General features: G+C 39.2%; 1 protein-coding gene across 10 annotated transcripts in view; it reads right to left on the bottom strand.

Annotated features, from left to right (window-relative positions):
• The window catches only part of PHF21A (PHD finger protein 21A), a 191667-nt gene extending 172021 nt beyond the window's left edge, over nucleotides 1–19646 (bottom strand). For 6 of the 10 annotated variants that reach the window (XM_055313005.1, XM_055313056.1, XM_055313076.1 and 3 more), the window contains exon 1: nucleotides 19098–19645. The gene's annotated coding sequence lies outside the window, so the exon portion shown is untranslated. Of the gene's footprint in view, nucleotides 1–16072; nucleotides 16294–16861; nucleotides 17234–19097 lie in introns of those variants that run through there. The other 4 variants (XM_055313020.1, XM_055313036.1, XM_055313027.1 and 1 more) reach the window with 3 other exon arrangements.
• Nucleotides 19647–20385: the final 739 nt, after the last annotated feature.

Genomic DNA, 20385 nt, shown 5'->3' with positions numbered 1-20385 from the left:
TCACTATTACCAGGTCCAGGGATAGCAGATAGTCAAAATTCCCTCCTCGACAAACTATCTTACAAGTTATAACATGTATTATTAGTCAATTGTTATATACACATATGTGACACAGACACAGAACATTCAAAGGAGAAAATGCAGAACAAGATTTAAGAAGTTGCCCTACATACTACTCTAGAAAAGACCATACAAAAGTTGCCAATAGACAAGTGTACATAAAATAAGATGCAAGTAAGAAGGATAGTAAATTCAAAAAACTAATAATCGTGAGTTTCCAAAGACAGAAAGGGGTAAGAAAATGAAAAATTTCCAGCAGATGTGGTTCTCCATTAAGTTACCGGTGGCTCAGATATCTTCAATAAGTTAAAAGACAAATGAAAGCAGTATTCTCCTAAAGGGTGATTACCAGTACTAAATTTACAATGTATGAAAAGAGTTAACATTCTCACAAACATTTTTTCCTTTGAGTATATTAACAGATCTCTTTGTACTGCATGTTTTAAAAACATAAAAGTACTTTCCTTGTATGTTTCACACACTGTAAACATTGGCAAAATGATAACGTGAAGTTGGGTTAAGAGGTATGTGGTTTTTGCTAATATTACTCACTCTGCTTTTGCATATGTTTTTAAATTTCTATAAAAAGTTTTTAAAAATCTTATAAAGTTAAAATTCTCATCTCAAATGTTTTTCAATATGTATAACTATATAATAGATGAAATGTATTACATATAGATCTTAGAAGCTACTGAATTTAAATCCAATATAGCCATTAACTTAACATTTAACCACAGCTAATTTCCAAGTTTCACTTTTCTTACCAAAACAATTCAGTTAACAGTTCAAAACCACTAGGAGAAATCTGGAAAGGAAAAGATCTGCTATTTTGCAACTACCAATTAATGAAATGCAATCAATGCCTAAAAACAAAGCATTATAGCCGTATTTTACATTTTACAAATTAAAGAAAGAAATTCTACTAGCCTTCTCTATTACTCAAAATACTTTTAGAATCAGCAACACCAGAATTTCCAATTCCTTCTCCAGTTAGGTCCACAGGACTACAGAGAACAATCTAATTAATTAATGCTTCCTATTTCCCTTACCTTAGTTTAAGTAACAAAGCTCCCCCTTTCCCCACTATGCCCCCACCTCACCCCCTACCAGAAAATATAGCAACTTCTGAGGTAAACAGGTCTTTTTCTATTCCCTTCCTTAGTCCAGATAAAAAAATGTTTCACAAATACTCAGTTACTTCACAAGTGATTTTAAGCTATCTATTATCCAACTTCTGGCTGACAGCCCAAAATGAGGAGGTCCACAAACTGTTAAAGCCTTAAGGTCTTGATAACAGCTCTGTTTAAAAACTAATAATTACAATGGTGTTGTGTTCTGTTTTTAAGAGACAGAGAATAAGATGGTGGTGGCCTTGGAGGGAGTGATGCACAGCAGACAGGACAGCGTACACAGAGAAGAGATGGCAAAGGGATAGTAAAGGAGAGGGGAAAGGAAAGGCCATGGAGGGAGTTTGCGCAATCAATGTGCATCTCTCTATGAAGCAGCTAATGTACCACTGAACCAGACAGGTTCCCGCATAAGTATGATAGGAGTGCAGCCCTGACATGAATGGCCCAACTTTTACAAATTGGGCAGAGACAGACTGATTTTCAAAATCGTACAATCCTTTAAATCAACCCCGAAGACCTCATAGGGTCTAACTCCTATATTTATTAAAATGAAGTATATTTTTAACGTTCTTTAATTCCATTCACCCAAAAGAAGCAATTTTTTGTAAGCCCTACATAAAGAAAACTTAATACTGTACATACACGGGCAGCCCTGGTGGCTCAGCAGTTTAGCGCCGCCTGCAGCCCAGGGTGTGATCCTGGAGACCCTGGATCGAGTCCCACGTCGGGCTCCCTGCATGAAGCCTGCTTCTCCCGCTGCCTGTGTCTCTGCCTCTCTCTCTCTCCTCTCTATGCATTCTCATGAATAAATAAATAAAATCTTAAAAAAAATACTGTACATACACTATGCTAATTCTAAAACTACAAAGCTTCACTTACTGACCACTTAAGCAATTGTAAAGTAACCTTAAATTTTTTTTAACTGGAAGAAAACTATACAGGGGTACCTGCATGGCTCAGTCAGTTAAGCATCCAACTCTTGGGTCACAGCTCAGGTCTTGATCTCAGGGTTTTGAGTTCAAGCCCCACTATATGGTCTACTATAAAACTCCTTAATTTTTTAAATATTTGTTGAGCTAAAGTACAGCACTTTATCAACACAAACTTCCTAGAATTTCTGCTCAGAAAGCAGAAAGGTTTTAGGAACACCGACAAAATAAAATCTAGCAAATGCTTCTATCTACCTTCTAGGCCTTTATGAACTGGTACAGTTGGGTAAGTAAGAACAAAAAGTTAATGGAAGCTATTATTCTACTTTAACTCAAATGCTCATCAGTGGTTACACATGCCATATTCATGTGTAAGCTATTACAAATACATTTGATGAATCCTAGGGAAAAAAAAAAACTATACAGATGAAAGACCAAAAAAGTTTCAAATCCAAATTGGTAGTGAATGAATAAAATTAACTCTATTTCACATTTAATGATCATTCCCCCTTCCTCAATTACTGATTTCACTTACAGAAAGATACATACACACAAACACACACACTCATGCACACTAATGGACATATTAAAAACTCAGATATTTTACAAAAAAATCTTAAGTCTGAGGTCATTGTAAGGCAGAAACTAAGAGTGGCTTTTTGGGAGCAGCCCAGGTGGCTCAGCAGTTTAGTGCTGCCTTCAGTCCAGGATGTGATCCTGGAGACTCAGGATTGAGTCCCATGTCAGGCTCCTTGCAGGGAGCCTGCTTCTCCCTCTCCCTGTGTCTGTGTGCCTCTCTCTCTCTCTCTGTCTCTCATGAATAAATAAATAAATAAAATATTAAAAAAAAAAAAGAGTGGCTTTTCTCATAACCAACTTGTTCTCAGGCCTTTCTAGGCTCAAATATAGGTAACATACAACAGTTAAATATAGAAAGAAAATTAAAATTACCATAAGAAAAGACCAAGCACCAGATGAGAGGAAATTTCACAAAGGCAAAATGCCCAAAATCAGAAGGCAAATAAATAATGTCCATTGTTACTAGAAAGCATTTGTGTGCCTCTACAATTGTTTCCACTAGTTATTCTACTCAAGCATGTGTTCTCAGGGGTTAAGCACACACTTTGTCCTGAGCAGCTGACCCAAGTGACTGACCAGCTGATAAGGATTTTAGACTTTTGAGTTATAATGCCTGGTCTACTACCGACTCCATGCTAAGTGACCTACTGTAAACCACATCACCATGTTGGTAATAAGAAGAGACTTCTATCACCAAGAGTTTTTTTTTTAAGTGCCTTATAATATTTTAAAAAGTCTGTTAAAACTGGCATATTCCCACATATTTTCTATTTCTCCCAGAACTTTCACAAACAAGAACTCATTAGATACACTTTTCCCATCCATACCTTTTCTCACCATGACATTTCAGGAAAAAACCCTCCTTTCCAGCTAAGCTGTTCCATATTTACTCTTTTCCCATATTTACTCTTTTACCGTAACAATGGTAACAGCAGTTATCGCTTATCAAGTGTCTTAAGATTTCCTCATTTTATCTTCACATCAATCCCAGAAGGTTGGTGTTATCAGCCCTACATCACAGATGAAGAAATTGAAATCCAAATGAACAGCACAGGGCTTGGTATACAGCACATATAAGAGACATCTTTGCTGAAGGGAACTTAAATAATTAGTCTAAGATCACACACTCAACTTTAAGTGGCTGTACAGAGATTTCAACCCAGGGGTCAGACCACAAAGCTCAGGCTCTTTTCCCACTATGCAACATTTGTCTCAAGCCTTAAAAGAAGAAAGGATTTGAGAATTAAGGTTAAGTAGTGATACCTAACAACAGTTTCCATTTATTTAGTGCATACTATGTGTCAAGAACTTACTGCAGTTTATACCTTAAATTATTAATTCCTCCTAACAATCTCAGGCTATGGGTACCATTATTTATTCATATTTCACATATGAAGAAACAGAGGCAAAAGCACAGAGGGGTGAAGTGATTTGACATTACAGAGCTAATATGTGGCAAAGCAGGATTTGAGCCCATGCAAACTGGCACCAGCTCCAGTCCTGATACTCAACCATTGAGCTTTTATTTACTCCCTTGCTAAAAAAAACTTCTTCATCTGAACTGCATGAAAACAAAACTTTTAACCTTTTCAACAAAATTACTAGATTGTAAGCCTTCGTGCTTTGACTAATTAAGAGAAAAACTAGTAGTACTCTTCTAAGCATGCATACCAGACTTCTTTGCAGGCACAAAGGGTATGCCCCTGGTGATTAGATCATTGCACTGTTCAGGAAGTGGCACACTGTAAATCTGGTTAAGAGCCCCCAGCCCATATCTCTCCACACTCAGAATCACACTAACCATGCACTGCAAGAAGCAGGCAATTCAGAGATGTCCCAGTGCAATCTTCTATAAAATGAATGTCAGTCTGGAAGTATCCAAGTGTGTATGGTAGTACCCTTCCAACACCCTTTCTTCTTCTTCCCAAACACCATAAAGAACACCGCAAAAGGAATGAATGAATCTAAGCTACTTAAAAACCATAACAAATGTCCAATGATAACTACAAATTTAAATGAGAAAAAAATGCAAAATTCTCATAGTTTTGTAACTTGTCCAAATTTTACATTCAAAAAAGGATGGGCCTCAAAAAAAAAAAAAAGGCACAGACCTCTTTGAAAGTCTCAATCCTTATACTACCTTATTATTATAAATGTCCCTTGAAAGGTGAGAGAAAAATAAATTTTTACCTCAGATTCTGAATATTTTGATATACATATTTAAAACAAAAATCATTAGTTACAAGTCATTGGGCTTTCCACCCTAATATCTACTAGTATGACAATATATTTAATTACATAAATAAAAATAAAGAGCATGGATTTAATATTCCTATGCTAACATGTAATATACACAGAAAAATAAATACAGAAGAACAGAACTGGACCTGGAGGTACTAAGAACTTGACACAATGAGAAAAGAAACTATTGCAGCTCCCTCCATTGACATCGTAAAGTTGCCACATTTTCTGGGCTCTCTTTTGAATTAATGTGGCATCTGTTCCAAGTACAGCATGCTAACATTTTACTAAAAGATATTTTCATTCTACATTTGTATGTGGTTTGCTTTTTATTTGAACTTCTGTTTTATTTCAGTGGTCATTATTTCTTTATACCAAGTTGTCCATTTGGCATTCCTAATCTATCTCCCCTGTGCACAAAAAGGGTGGGGAACCATCAGTTTAAAACCTTCTAACAGCAATAATTACAATATGCTTTGCATATAGATTAAATAAAGAAAATAAGCAGCACAAAGACTTTTGTAGGCTTTTTAGTATCAGGTCCTGATAAGTTAACAGCATCTGTTCCTTTCAGAAAAAGAATTCGGCTCTGAAGTACTGGGGGGGGGGGGGGGGGGGAGAAGGAGAGGAGAGAAATAAACAAATACTAAATAGAGTAATTGAGTTACAAAGTTTGGTCTTCATGAAATGATGATTTCAATTATTTGTACATATCCAACTCTATCGAATGAGAACCGCTTTTTAAGACATCCTCAAAAATGCTGCAGCAATAAGCCAAATACAACCACTTGTACTTAACATGCATGCTGCATACTCCACACTGTTACGTCATATCAGGCACAGAGAAGACGCTTACCAAGCTATCCTGCGTTCTATAAACTGCCTAACAACAACAGAAAAAGGCACTGCCATCTCCATGGTGGGAGTAAGAGCTGTTGGGGTAGGCAGCCTTTTGCCTTTAGTCAACTCTGAAGAAAACAAATAAGGCTTATATTTCTGTCTTTTAAGCTCACCTCTCTCAAGGCCTTTACTCTCAATCTTTCAGCCTTTCACAGAAAGAAAGGCTGTTTCTTTAAACTAAAAAGCTACAAAAGACCACTCCAACTTAAAAGGCCCACACCTAGTGCCAACTGTCCTCCAGGTGTCCTCATGACTGCCTCTTCCGCAGAAGAATGGCCTATCTAAAGTTGTCAGTTCCAAGTGGGTGCACCCACCCTGGAGAAGGAAGGGGGCCATGGAAGGAATTATTGTAATTTATATTTTTAAATATCACCCTTTTAAAAATTTCAGCTTCCCTGTATATTTTGTAACATGCATAAAACACTAATTCAGAAAATTACATATAAATATATTTATTGGTAGCAGTACTTTTTTAAAGTTTGGAGACAAGAAGCTAAGGCCAAAAGTAGAATAGAGGAAAATTAGGCTCTACCATTCACTTTTTGAATTCTTGTCTCTGCCTCAGCTTGACCATCCATGACATGAACTGAGCCCTCTACACACTTTTAGGACTATTGCGAGAAATAAGAAAATACGTCCTAGGGCATGGTCTGAGCCACCAAGATGAAAAGCACATATGAATGCTGCCAATGAGAAATCCCTTGAATTGGCTTGTTAAAACTGATTATACTGGGGGTGCCTAGGTGGCTCAGTTGGTTAAGCATCCAACTCCTGATTTCATGATCTCGAGGTCCTGAAAAGGGGCTCCACCACTCTGAGTATGATGTCAGCCTGGGATTCTCTCTCCCTCTCCCTCTGCCATCCCTACCACTTACCCCCTACTCCCACTCCTGTGTGCCCTCCCTCTCTCACTCTCAAATAAATAAATAAACTGACTATACTGTAATTCAAATAAACTGCTATGCCCTGTCAGACCCAGTTCTTAGAATTTTAAGGCCAGGCTTCAGCACTTCACTAAATATGAGTCTAAAGAAACATTAAGGCACCTTAGACACAGGAGTGTGTTCTAGGACCAGGAAGACTTTTTAAAAAAATAAAACTTGTGTAATGAAAAATTTATTACCTATGAAATAAAATTTTTTAATTTAAAAATTACAAAGGTGAATTATGACCAACAACCTTAGCAACAAGATAACACTTTCAAAGCCAGAATCAAAAGATTATATTTAACATAGATTATAAGGCCTTAAGGATGTCTTATTTTACACAATGCCAGAAAAGCAAATGGCACTCAAATAATTTTCCTTTCTTTTTTCATTGCTTTAAAAAACAGTGGGCTATCAGTATAGCATTTAGTACTGGTTGAGTGAGTAGGGATAGGGATGGGGGTGTGAGGTCAGCCAACACTACTGACATAAAGATGTGAGTACCAGGACTAATTCCTATGCAGGGTATCTATCTGTATGCTGATTAAGCAGTACTTGGTTTGCATTTCCATTAAAATATTACAATTATTTTCTCAGCTTTAAAATGTATTTTAATTTGTAAGTGTTGAATGAATGCCTCCTAACAAGAGAGCCCACCAGTTTAAAAAAAAAAGTTATGTGAAGCCATAATTGATCTCTTTATAAATAGTAGCTACCAGAATAAACTAGTAGAACTTAATTCTGAAATGATGCCTCCTAAATCACTTGCACAGGACAGAAAATGGTGTAGCCATTGTATACTGGTTAACATTTTTTAAAGTTTTAAAAATAACAATGATCATCTCTAAGCCATTAGGCGCAAGTAAAAGAACTTAAAAATGCTTTTTGCCCCATACGTAATCACCAGTCAAGAGTACATGTTTATAATCTTAATGTATAAAATCTTACCTCTCTCCTTCCAACCTCACTCCCACTTCTCACCTGAGCCTTATTTTCAAAAATAAGTTTTTTTTAAATAGCCACTTGAAAAAAGTAAACTTCAAGACAGTATTATGGTATAATTCTATTTATTTTTGAAATGGATATAGTATATATTTAATGCACAGGAAAATTTAAAAGTAGAATGGAACAACTTTCATTTTCTACTTTATACATATCTATATGCCTAGAATTATTCAGATGAACTGCCTTTGTAATGTTTCTTTTTTAAAAAAAGGACATTTCTCATCAAACCCTCTAAAATGTTGATCGTTACATAATAATTAAAACAGCAAATGTAAAATATTTGCACTTACTAACAAAATGTATAAAATAACCTACCATGCTAAAGTGCCCAAATTCCAACCTTAAGAAAGTTATCAGTCCCCACTCCATGCTAGGCACTATGCTTCACAACTAACATACAATAATGAACAAGATAGGGATCCCTGGGTGGCGCAGTGGTTTGGCGCCTGCCTTTGGCCCAGGGCGCGATCCTGGAGACCCGGGATTGAATCCCACGTCAGGCTCCCGGTGCATGGAGCCTGCTTCTCCCTCTGCCTGTGTCTCTGCCTCTCTCTCTCTCACTGTGTGCCTGTCATAAATAAATAAAAATTAAAAAAAAAAAATAATGAACAAGATAGGCACTATCCCAAATACCTTCGTTTCCGTTCCATTTCAATGCTATTTCCAAAATATTCAATCTAACCCAACCAAAACCAACATGAAACATTCTCAAAATGATACACTATAGCTGTGGCCATTTTAGTAAATTGAAATTTTTTTTAGTAATTCATTTTCTAGGTTTCTAGAGGAATTACATAGTTTAGTACAATACTATGGACACTTGAGAGGCTCTGGAATCAAACATGGGCTTAAATTCAGGTTGTAGCATTTGCTACACCTATGTGATCCCAGGGAGGCCTACATCTCCTCACCTATAAAATGGGGGTAGGATATTAATAGTAAATCCTCAGAATATTGCTGGGAGGATTACATTTAAATGAGATCCTACATGTAAAAAAGCTTAGCACTATATATAGTAAGTACTCAGTAAATGTTAAATTACTATTATTGTTATTTTAATAAAAATAACAACCCGAGTACAAGAACTGTTCATAATTTGCCAAACCTTTAGTCTTATATCAATGCCACTTCTCCAAGAACAAATATATATATTTGTAGAAGTTTGTACATTAACACAAAAAAAGTAGTTTTCAACATAAAAGCCCATAATTCAAAGTTTTTATTACCATAACACCCTAGTACATTTATGATATTTATATATATTACATATATATACACACACAAATGCATCAGTGCATATTGTCACTAACTATGCTGTAAACATGTTAAGAACTTGTCTGTTATCCATGGGCAGGGGGTATTCATATCACCAAGTATGATTCTAATTCATATTATTTAAATTTTTTAGATATTAACATTGTTACCACAATATAGACAAATATCTTAAAGTTCAGGCATCTATTAGTGATTACAAACTCAATTTATATATACTACTTTAGTCTATGAAGTATATTCAATATCAGTATTATCTCTCCCAGTCCTTTTATTTTTTTTTTTAATTTTTTTTATTTATTTATGTATGATAGTCACAGAGAAGGAAAGAGGCAGAGACATAGGCAGAGGGAGAAGCAGGCTCCATGCACTGGGAGCCCGATGTGGGATTCGATCCCGGGTCTGCAGGATCGCGCCCTGGGCCAAAGGCAGGCGCCAAACCGCTGCGCCACCCAGGGATCCCCTCTCCCAGTCCTTTTAAACAGCATTGTGAAGCAGGCTTTTACCATTATCCCCATCTTTTTTTTTTTTTTTTTCATTATCCCCATCTTAATGCTGCAAAAACTAAAGTCCAGCAAGGCTGAATTTCCCAAGAGCATACAGGTAGTGACAGGACTGGTCTTACGCCCAAGTCCTCTGACACCATCACAATTGTTTCATTTCCATTGTCCTGGGACATTTCATTAAAAAAAAAAAAAGACAGAAAACTGTGCTCGATACTTTAGGTGTATTAGAGGATTCTATAGGGATTACCATGGCTGCCCAGTTTTACTCTCCTTATTTCCAACTTTAGTGTTTCAAGAATTACACATGTGTAATTATATAATGCCTATAAGGAGAATTCCTCCAAATCTGATCTTTCCAGCATTGGCCAATTAACACTAGAGACGATTTTACCCCTTCTACTTAGCCCTCTGTATTTAACTTCTTTGTAACCACTGAATTTATTTTATTTTAATGTTAGGTCTTAAAAAGTCAAGTTAATATAAGATAAATAAAGCCACTCATAATGTGGCAGCATTATCAGATCAGATCTCACAAATTTCTGACACATCTAAAGAATCTATTTAATCCCTAATACACAAATATTAACAAATTTCAATTCATATATAAAAGAGAAAAAAAGGTTAGTATTATTACAGTGGGTTGGTTTGTTGTGTGAACAAATACTTAAATAATCACTACTAAAGTCAGGATTCTCTTAAATAAACACAGCAGCAATATTATTCCAGGAACTCTACACAAGGAAAAAAGCTGGAATAAGATACAGGCAAGCAGGTAAGAAGGACACTGTCTTGATTCTGTATATCCTCAAACTAAGGCACATACATCACAACTTATGCTTACATTTTTCAATATTCCCAGATGTCCCTTTTCCTTCTCAAAAAGCTAAAAGAGACCAGCCATGAGATAAAAATATCCTATAAGTTCAAGAGCCTAAAAGAAGTTAAGAGTGTCCTAAAAGAGAAAAATAATGTAAAGACTTAAGATTTTTTTGAAGCTAACATTTTAAGTACAACCCACAGACCTGAAACTATTTTCTTTCTGGGGCTGCTCACTGGCCTCCAATACATCAATTCTCTTAACACCGTGAACTGTAGTGATAGACTGGTTCATGCTTCTAAACAAAACAGAATCTTTCCAAGGTTACATACACTGTGACATGAGGAACATTTTTGCAGCATCTCATTTTCATTAATCAACTAGTTTGAGTACTTTACCAGTGCAAATATTATGAACAAAGAAATTTTCAATATCTTTTGAACTTTCCAAAGTCAACCAAGGGCTGTGGTATAGCAACAGAGAGTCCTGAATAGAGAGGGCTGAATTCTGGTCAAAATTCTGCTGTTGGTGGGTAGTATCTAACTTCAGGCATATATCATTCAGGGAGAAACTGAGGTGCAAAGACATCTTATATACAGCAAAAAATTCTAAGGAACTGCCACATCATGATCTTAAGCCAAAAATTTCAAGGTCTTGTCAGAACAGGCTGGGCTTCTGATCAAATAATAATGCAAAAAGAGGAAAAATGTGAAGCACGCTATTTATTTAATGACAGGAACCACTATTACTACTGCTGCTGCTAATTCTAAACATTTACTGAGACTTTATTATGTGCCAGGCACGGTGCTAAGTACTTTCACAGATTTCGACATTTAATCCCTGCAACAACATTCTGACATTCATTAATAAAGTATCAGAACTTTAAAGAATAGAAACAGAAATTTAAATTTTACAAATGAAAATATAAACAAATTATTAAAGAAACCTTACCTCTCCCTCTACCTTTCATTCTTTTTCCCCCTCTACCTTTCAGATGACATCTTTGAGTATTAAATTTACACTGAAACTACATCTACTTTCAGGAATCTGTCTTCCATTTAAAAAATACTAAGATTCAAGATTTTGACAATTATTACAAAATAATTTTTTAAAAACCTTTAAACTTAAATATGGGCACTGAGTAACGGGCCCCATTCAAAGAAAAGAGAATAGCACATATACCAGGCCCTACAATAATAAGCTCCTAATGCCCATATTGGCAATCTATATGCTATAATTATAAAGTGATCTATAGCAGCACAGACAAAAAAAAACTTACAACTGCTAAGTTTTAAATATATAAACACAAACATATATACACATGTATCAGTTACTTTACATGTAAATCTTATAGTAGCTGATAAAAAAAAAAACTATTCCAAGGTAAACTAAAACACTAGGGTGTTTCTGAAGACTCACTTTAGAATACCAGCACCATGATAATCATAATATTAGCAATCAAATTTTACTTAGCAGAAAGTTCTTAAGAGGCTTGGGAAGCTGTTTGTATAAAATGGAGTAGACAAGAGGAAAGGGTTCTCTGTGCTGTTTAAATCAACTACAAGTCCCAGCATGCAACGCTCTAATCCGGAGTTAAGCAAAAGCCCGAAATGCATCCTGGGAATTGTAGTAAGTAAACCACTTCACCCTATCACAGCAAGTTTTAAGAAAGTCTGAACTATCTAAGCACAATTTGACTAGATCTTATTATCAGGGCCTAGTAAAATTCAGATCGAATCTATTTGCTTTCTGCTCTGGCAATTTCCTTAGCACGTACTGGAAAAAGTATCAATGAATATTTACATCAACATTTTCACGTCAGAAAAAACTGACACAGGATAAGTATATAAAAGAAATGCTTAAAAAGCAAAAAGTTTTATAAAATTTTAAAATTATTTTTTAAAACATCATTTTTAGAGCCGTTTATTTAAAGTTTGGTTGGATCAGTTTCAAAGCTCCCTATTCCCTTCCCCAAGAAAGTTTTAATTGTTTTACCAGATTTTCTCTTGACAGTCTTTCAAGTTATATTTTATAAATAATTTTTCTTCCTGGAAATTCTCATACAAAAACATTTCCCATACTCTAATAATGTCTACTAGGAAAAATATTCTTGTATTTTTACACACATAACACCATCACACACACAAAAACAGTAATACTTAAGTTTCTCTTTTGTCAAGTCCTTACTCAATATTTATGCCCTCTACTCCTAACCCCTCATTTCTCTCTCTCTCTCTCTCTCTCTTACACACACACACACACACACACGTTGCCAGAAAGACTTAGAAAAAAATAGAAATGAGATCCATTTCTCTCATCCACTGACCTCCTCTAAAAACAAAGAGATTTTTTTAAACTATCAATAACATGTCCAAATAGATAACTTTGAGCTGTTATTTATGTATATACAGTTTCTACACACACCCCTACTTCTGCAAGACTAAGGAAGGAGGCTGGGAAAGAACTAAGTGCAATCTGCATCAGGAGGCCTAACACAGGTGGTGGGTTATTTTCAGGCAACAGCACCTTCACAAACATGCTGTGGAATACAGTCCAAGAAATTCCTAACAAGGAAAGATAAGCTGGCACACAAATTTAACACAATCCAGCTAAAAATCACCTGCAACACATGTTACTACATTTCACCATAAAAGTGACAGGCTACTACAGGATCTGAAGCTTCATCAATACAACATACTGTCCATAAGGCCAGATAGCAGTTGCCATGGTTACTATCACCCACTTTTATCAGGAAATTATTGTCATTACTCTGAAGTTTTTGGTACTTATTTAAAATCTGGAAAAAAAAACAATCTAGGGTCTGACTGTTAATTGAGTGAAAGAATCAACTACTATTTGATTTGTAAGCATGCTGCTTTAGAGATGCACATGGTTAACAATACTTGGATCTGCAGCAGAAAAAAATCAATTCCTTTCTGCTGCTCCTTCTCCTCGAGTACTGACAGTTTGTATTCTCAATGCAGCCAAAACAATAAAACAAAACCCATCTTTTTGGCTTCTGTGTTTAAGTTATTTTTTGTCCCCTAGGCCTACAAACAGAATCAAAATAAAGCCTAGATCACCAACCTGTTAGGCCCCATCCCCTTCCTATCTCCGTATTACTGGTTCACTTTTTTGTCTATTTAAAAAAGCAGAAAACATTTCTATACATGATTCCAAAATATAGATAGGAATAGTTTCCTTCAACAGACCTGCACACTATTTTTTTTTTAAACGGGGGAGGCCTTGCAATGTATTGGAAGGAGAGAAGCGGAGGGGTATTCAAACTGCCACACAAGTTTCTAGTGTGAGAAAGTTGCTATAGAAAACCCAAAGGTTGACTGAATCTCACATATTATCTCTAAATGTGGTGGAAGAGTTCACCACCACCCCAGTTTAACACTGAGCCAATAGACAAGTAAAATAAAAGTTATTCTTAAAAGTCTACGTCAACATTCTCACAAAAGATAACTCCAGAAATTTAATGCACAAAAATTTTACGAAAGCCTACAAAATAACACAGCCACATACACATACAAACAAGAAAACATATGCTATTTAAAAAGTAATTATATACAATAAACTTAAAGCAGTGTTAGCATATTACTGTCTTAAAAAAAACAGCAAAAATACACACCTGGTAAAGTTAAACTGATCAAAATATATTGCTGCGCTCTTAAAGAATACTTAGGGCCTACAAAAAAGCCATGTACAAAAGTTCCTGAGAAGTCAACAAAAATTGTGAATATTTCCCAGCACAAAGTAACATGAAGATTCAAACATATTTCAAGAAATCAGGTCCAAATACAGAAATAAAGGAATTCTGTCAAAGGTTAGAGCCCTAAAACTTTAATCCCTTCCTTTTCTCCCTTGGAATAGCAATTAAATACAAAAGCTTTCAGCAATAAAATACCAAGAATACAAAACTTAAAGGCACATTACTATAACCTTAACTTCCGTATTTCCTCAAAAAACAAAACAATACAAAACAAAAAACAATGTCTGAAGGATGAAAAAGTTAATACTATCCTAAGAGGTTTCATTTTTATTTAAACAGTTAAATGTTTTTCTCACTTCACACAGAAATAAGTTTCTATATTTAATTTCTAATTAAAGGGGCTATTTCATAAAGAGCATTAGCTTCTAAAATATTAAGATACTAAACCTTTTGATATGCTCATAAACACAGGGACTCCCAATTAACTATATTTTATTTTGTTTTAGTCCAAATTTGTGAGCAGAGTCTATCAGAAAAGCCCCAAATCAAGGCTCTGAGTTTTAAACTTTTGCGTTATTTTTACACAAAAATGTTTCAGTGCACTCCTCTAGATTTGAGTAGTGATTTCCTCATGCATCCCTCTAAAAAAAAAATAAAATAAAATGACATACACGTGTACCTAATACTAATAAATACAGTTATACATCTTTTTCACTTTGAAACAAGCTTGAAAGCTTTAGTTAGTAAGAATTTTTCAGAAAGTTAACAGAATCACTCAAAACAATCAAAACCTTAACTGTGACATCTGTTACTCTGTGTGTTAATGAGAGTCTATAGAAGAATCCTGAAACTTAAATATTCACTAAAATCAGCTACTATCACATCAATGAAGAAATGAAAAAAAATTTTAATGGGGGATACACATTTCATAGGATCTACACACACACAAAAAAAAAAAATTTTTTTTTGAATTATGAGAAACTGCCTCCACAGCATTTTTTAAACAAAGAGCTTTTTGGTAACCACAGTAGCATTAAAAAAAAAAATTCATCACTTGTTGGGGGTACACTTGTAAGGTGCTCATTTCCAAAATGATGTGGAGAAAGTTAGTATTTTAAAGATAGAAATTTCTGTCCATGTATTTAGTTACCTATCTCAACATCTGCACGGCTTCTAACAATTTACAAAGAACCTTCACATGTATTATCTCAGTCGATCTTACTGAGAAAAAAGTATAGTATTATGCCTAGAAAACCGACAAAATTCAAAGCAGCTTCTTCAAATTTTCTACACATTCCTAAGTTTCTAAAACTTTGATATAAACTTTACAAGCCATCACAGTAGCATGATATTCCCAGGGATAAATCAATTCACCTAACACTAATAGAGCTTCAAAGGGGCATGTGCTGTAAATGCTATGAAACTACTTTCATCTTTATGCAGTTATTGTTAAGTGTTACTAACAGACATATCAACAATGACCTGTACTCACAGATACAACTTTACTTACAGTTCAAGAATCTCAGTCTTTGGAGACCAACTCAAATATATCAACCATATGTATTTATAAAGCTAAGTGCATAAGAATTTATCTATTAGGGTCACTGACCATAATTGTGAGGGAAAAAAACACAAGAAATTAAATTTTTTCCCATACAGTATCTTCCTTTCCAAAGTCTTGTATCTCCATATCCTATCTGTCTTAATATTATAGGGATGACACAAAACCTAAAGCCCCAAGTCATACCAATTTCTTTTGTTTATAGCCATTACGCATAATCTGTTCAACACCCCACTCACCAATACAAGATAACTCTTCATCAAAATAAAATAATTCTAACAGCACTCTGTGCCTAAGCGTAGCATTCTTAAACTATCCACAATAACAAATCTACTTCAGGTAAATACGGCAAGCAGGTAAAAAGCAATCAAAGATTTCAGTTTCAAATAGCAAATGTAATTTATTAATGGACTTTTAAATGGACTTACTCAAAATCTTTCTGGAACTTTAAGGCGTTAATCCTGTTGCTTAGTCGAAGCTAATAGAGCTGTAATAAGTAGCAAGGCCCTCAAAATTCAGATTTGCTTTATCTTGCTGTAGCACCTCCTGCTGGATAGCATTTAGAGTTCTTCATGTAAGCAGAAGAAGAGTATTTCTGAGGCAGCTCCTTCTGGATGATTGAATGGGAAAAAGGATGGACCCTTCAAAGCTAAAAGAAATAGGGCCCCATCCATCACTTATACCTCTTAATAAAATCTGGCGTAGGTAGGAATCTTTTTAATCTATTACTATTCTGGTTCCATAAGACCTGCCTGAGTCCAAAGTACAACATGCTTAAATAAAGCTTGCAAAATTATCTAAAAACTACTTTAAAAAGCCTTCAAAGCACTCAAGCAAAAGACTTTATTACGGCCAGCCAAGCAATGCCAGTCATATTGCAAATACCATTACGTTAACAAAAGCAAAAGTCTAACATAAAGAAAAGCACCTGGAATATTTTTAACACATTAGTCAGAAGTTTGCATTAGAGAATTTTCTGCACTATTACTATGCTCCTTTTAAGGATAGTTGTCTATCTACAGAAGTTTTAAGTATAGAAATTTTTTATAAACAAGAGCAAACTGCACACAAAAATTTCCTCTTTGCCATCAAGTATGTCCTGATATATTAAAATGTATTCTTCAGACATTTTAAATAGCCCCTAATTAGCTAGTTTTAAGCCCACAATGTAGATTCCATATACAAGTAAAGATAGAAAAAAATAGAAAGGAACTTACCAAAATCAAAATGAAAAATAGTATTTCCAGTAAAAATGTAGTAACAGTTTCCTACAATGCTGTGAAACCAAGTAAATCAAGAAACTTAAAAAAAAAGGGGGGGGGGCTACTCTTCAAAAACCAAAAGAAAAATTGACCTATTTATTTCTAGTGACCAAATGTGAGAAACACCAGATGTAAACAAACAACATAAACAGTGAAAAGTACACTTGGATGTCTTAGCCCCAATGTCAGGCCCTTTACCAGGCCTTCAATGAAGCCAGAGATGTTGATGAGTATCCTCTCTCAAAGGAGATACTCCAGCTCCCTGCCCTAAAGAACCCCTATAAAGTATGCCTATGTAAAGCCTTCCTTCCTAGAGTGCACAGCTGCTTTAAAAAAAAAAAAAAAAAAAAAAAAAAAAAAAAAAACTTTCATCAACCCAAATTAATCTGATTCTAATATTCAGCTATCAATTATTAATACAGGAATGTTCTCTCTTTACCGTCCCCAGCTTAAGCATCCACATTCCTGACACTTACTATTAACAAAAAATGCACAGCTCACACCCCAGCTATGGGGCAAATCTCTGAAATCCAAAAACACAGCCACAAAGTTCACTGTCAAGGCCAATGCTGAGGCCCACACACGCCCGGACCTTAACTCCCATTTGAAATTCTAGAAAGCCACACTTGCAGACATCATTTAAAAACAACACAATGTGGACGTGCAGAGTGAGATCCTCTACTTCAAGACCTAAACAAAGAATATTTCAACATATGCCCCGAATATGATGACACCAGATTCACCAATGAAAACAAAACCTGCCTGCCATTAGCAGTCATACCCTCATCTCAACAACTCAACTACTTAGAAATCACTCTCAGCACATCTGCACCCTACAACCGGCGTGTGGCCTTCTCCGGGGGTGCAAGCCACAGACAAAGTTGAAACGAGACATTCCTCCCCCCGGTGCCCAATCTCGATATCAACCCCTCCCCTACCGGGGCCACCTTGCTGCTACCCACCATCGCGAACGTGGTCAGGGGAAAAAAAAGAAATCCTAACAGCACCGCTCAGCAGAATAAAGAGACCAAAGAGAGAGGATGACGAGAAGTGTTGGGAACTGCGTGCACGACGGGGCTGGACCAAACGGAAAGAGTCCCACTCCGCGCGCCCCTCCCCCCGGCGGGGGCGCGGGCGGGGGAGGGGCGGCCGCGGCCCCTCTCGGAGCGGCCTGCCGGCCTCGGCCCGCGCGGGGTCCCGGGGGCGCCCCGCGGCCGCGGGCGGCGGGGGCGAGTGCGGGAGGGCCGGCCCCGGGGTGAGGGGTGCAGGCAGACTCTCCGGAATAACAAGTTGCAGAAGAAGAAGAATAAGCGGAATTTCCCCAACGCTGCTCCGGCCACCCAAGACAAATGCACCAACACACACACACACACACACACACACACACACACACTCGGGCCCGGCAGCGTCAGCAGCCGCAGCTTTTTTTTTTTTTTTAAACCAGATCCCTCAGTCACCAAACAAGATGGTTTTCCAAAAAAAAAAAAAAAAAAAAAAATTAATTAATTAAATAATCATAATAAAAACTTCCCCCCGACAGCATCTCGGGGGGGGGGGGCGGGGGCAGGGTGGTGAGGGAGCCGAGGCGACCATCCCCGGGCTGAGGGACAGCCGAGGGGGCGGACGAGGCTCCGCGCCCCCCGCCCCCGCCGGCGGCCCCCCTCCCCGGGCCCCCGCCGGGACAATGTGACGCCCCCTCCCCGCCACCCCCGGCGCGCCGCCTCTGTCACCCGCTCCGGCCCTGCACTCAGCGCCCAGGCTCCCGAGGCTGCTCATAAACTTACTTCCAATTTATCCTGGGGAGGGGTGGAGGGCAGAGGGAAGGAAGGGGGAGACAAGGTTTTTCCATTGTCTTTTTTTTAGGGGGGGAGGAATAGGAAGGGCACGCAGGGGGGCGCCCCGAAGGGGAAGTTATTGCTCAAATCTCAAGTTGACTGAGGGGTCCTGACGAGAACACCCCCCCTTTCCCTCCTCCCTCCCACACACCCCTCCCCTCCCCCTCCCTCCCCCCCCCCCACAACAAACTCCAAGCAGGCAGCCCCAGTTCCTCCCAGAGACAAACACCAGAGACAAGACAGGGAGACAGGGAGAGGGGGAGAGGGGGAAGGGGGGAGGGAGGGGAAATAGAGCTACTCAAGAAAAAAAGAGGAGAGTGAGGAGAAGAGAGAATGGAAAAGCTGGGATACTGCACCCTCCTGCTGCTGGCTGGTTGTCCCCCCTGGCAGCTGGAGGCAGGAACTCTGAGCAGGAGAAGCAGGAGGAGGAGGAGGAGGGAACTCTTCTTCATGGGGAGGGAGGGAAGAAGCTGGAGCTGCTGCTGCTGCTTCTGCTGCTGCTCTGGGCCTCTCGCACTTTTTAGATATTAGTGTGTTAAGATGGTAGGTTGTTCCCTTCTCCCTCCTCCTCCTCCTCCTCTCCTCTCCTCTCTCTCTCACTCACTCACTCACTCTCCCTCTCTCTCTCTCTCTCTCTCTCTCTCTCTCTCTGGGCTGTTTCTTTCCTCCTCTTCCCCAGGCAAGGGGGGGTGGGGAGGAGGGGGTGGGGGGAGGAACTGGATCCTCCTCCTCCTCCAGGAGAGACACACACAGGCCCCGGGCCGGAATCGGGGTGGGGGGGAATCAGAGCAGCAGGAGAGAAACTGTGGGAGACAAACAAGCCCAACTCTTCATCCTCCTCCTCCTCCTCTCAGCAGCAGCAGCGAGCACCACCAGCCCATTCACCACCCGGCCCCGGGCCGCAGCACCTCCGCCGCCTCAGCCCGGGGATCCCTCCGCCCAGGCCCAGACACACTCGCCCGCGCGGGAGCCCGCCGCGCGGCCCCGCCGGCCCGCCGCCGCCGCCGCCGTGCGCGCCCCCGCCGCTCCCGAGAGCCGGGCGAAAGGGACTGGGGCTGGGAAAGCGGGGACGAGGGCGGGGGGAGAGGAGGCGCCGGGGTAGAGGGGCACGGCGGGGAGGGAGGGGGCCGCCGGGCGGAGTTGTACGGCGGCCGGCCCGGGCCCCCTCGCCTCCGCCGCGGCTCCCGGGCCGCGCGGGCCCCCCCCGGGGGCGGCGGGGCGGCGGCGGGGGGGGCGGCGGGGGCCCGCGGCGGCGCTCGGGCGGGCGGACTACTTGACGTGTCGGTGCGGCGAATTTATTTCACTTTGCCTAAGGAACGGGGTGTGCTGCGGCCCCCATTGCCTAGGGAAAAAACCCGGATGTAAAGTGAGTGAAACTAAACTAGAGTGAAGTAGGGCAGCAGCAGCCAAACTCCAGTGCAGCGGCGGCGGCGGCGGCGGCGGCGGCGGCGGCGGTGATGGGGCTGAGCTCCGAGCGGCGGCGGCCAAACTCCCGGGCCGCCGCAATGATGGGCCCGAGCCGCGCCGCAGCTCGGCTCCCGTGTAGCTGCAGCCGAGGCGAGGCCGGAGCCCGCTGCGGCCCCCCCAACTCCGCGGCCCGAGCCCAACTCCCCCCTCCCGCCGGCAGGAGCTGCAAAGGGGCTC

Source organism: Nyctereutes procyonoides, unplaced genomic scaffold (genome assembly GCF_905146905.1).
Source record: "Nyctereutes procyonoides isolate TBG_1078 unplaced genomic scaffold, NYPRO_anot_genome, whole genome shotgun sequence".
Lineage (NCBI taxonomy): Eukaryota > Metazoa > Chordata > Mammalia > Carnivora > Canidae > Nyctereutes > Nyctereutes procyonoides.
Note: the sequence above shows the minus strand (reverse complement) of the source record. Positions and strands in the feature narration are given on the sequence as shown.